The 1,234-nt window shown below is 50.2% G+C and overlaps 1 protein-coding gene across 1 annotated transcript in view; it reads right to left on the minus strand.

Annotated features, from left to right (window-relative positions):
• The window catches only part of LOC104994020 (coiled-coil domain-containing protein 116-like), a gene marked incomplete at its 5' end in the record, with an annotated part of 13,804 nt that overhangs the window by 4,309 nt on the left and 8,261 nt on the right, over positions 1-1,234 (minus strand). The gene's annotated exons all lie outside the window — the stretch shown is intronic.

A 1,234-nucleotide genomic window follows, 5' to 3' on the forward strand; every position in this document is an offset into this window, starting at 1 on the left:
CTGATGCTGAAGCTGAAACTCTTTGGCCACCTGATAGGAAAAGCTGACTCACTGAAAAAGAGCCTGATAGTTGAGGGTGAAAGAAAGGGGCGGCAGAGGATGAGCTGGTTAGACAAGCATCACCGACTCAATGGATATGAATTTGAGCAAACTCTGGGAGATGGTAAAGGACAGGGAAACCTGGTGAGCTGCAGTCCATGGGGTCACAAAGTATCGGACACAACTGAGCGACTGAACAAAATTGAATACGATCATCCTTATGCCGAGGGCCTGGTGAAGGACGACTCTTTAAGGCCTCCGGTTCTTACTGCGCCCCCACAGAGGTGGGTGTTAACTGTTATTCTCCAGCTCAGCTCTGCCCTTTCCGCCCCGAGGGCAAGCAGGGCGCAGAGGACCAGAGCCGACCAGAGGCAGGCCAGCGCTCCGGAGGGCAGTCCCAGCTCCACTGATGCCCGCAGAGTCACACAGGCCAACACACTAGCCCTCTCTGAGCCGCAGTGCCCTCATCTGTAACGCAGGAATGACGTCAGGTACTGCACTTCCCAGTCTCGCCAAATGAAAACGCTGGCTGTCAACCATGGTGACTGTAAAGTCATTGGTAAGGAAAGTTTTTCTGGATCACAGAGGAAAAAAAGGAGGTCACGAAAATGTAAAGTTGTGTCCTGACACAGGGCTCAAGAGATGGAAGCTGGGACGGATGCCTTCTCAAATAAAACCATTGGTACAGGCTTTCTCTTTGTTCAGAGCTTTTACAAGTCAAGAAAAAGCCTCGTTTCAAAAAATCAACAAAAGACAAGCAATTTGTAAAAGAAATAGTTAGCTAATAAAGACATGAAAAAGTTCATAGTATCAAAAAAAAGAAAAGAAAAGAAACTACGACGATGGAATGCCACTGATGTGATCATTGTCTCCTCAAACAACAAACCAAAACACTTTGGGGTGGAAGAGCAGAAAGCTTGGGTGTATTTATTAGAGGAAAAAAAAATACCAGGAGACATGACCCAGAAAGTGAACAGTGGTGACCTTGGGGGAGGGTAAGAGGGTTGGTTTTTTTTTTTCCCCCAGGTTTGATTTTTCCGTTTTACATATGAGACATTTTTGCAGTCGCTGCAAGTCCCGCGCTCGGGGTGGGGCGGGGCACCAGGCTTGCAGGGACCCCCGGGACCGGCAGGCGGCGAGAACAAAGGCCGAGAGCGGGCGCGTGCGTCGGGGCGGGGCCTCGGGCGACGTCGGG

This window comes from Bison bison, unplaced genomic scaffold, assembly GCF_000754665.1.
Source record: "Bison bison bison isolate TAMUID 2011002044 unplaced genomic scaffold, Bison_UMD1.0 scf7180017849648, whole genome shotgun sequence".
NCBI classification, from domain to species: domain Eukaryota; kingdom Metazoa; phylum Chordata; class Mammalia; order Artiodactyla; family Bovidae; genus Bison; species Bison bison.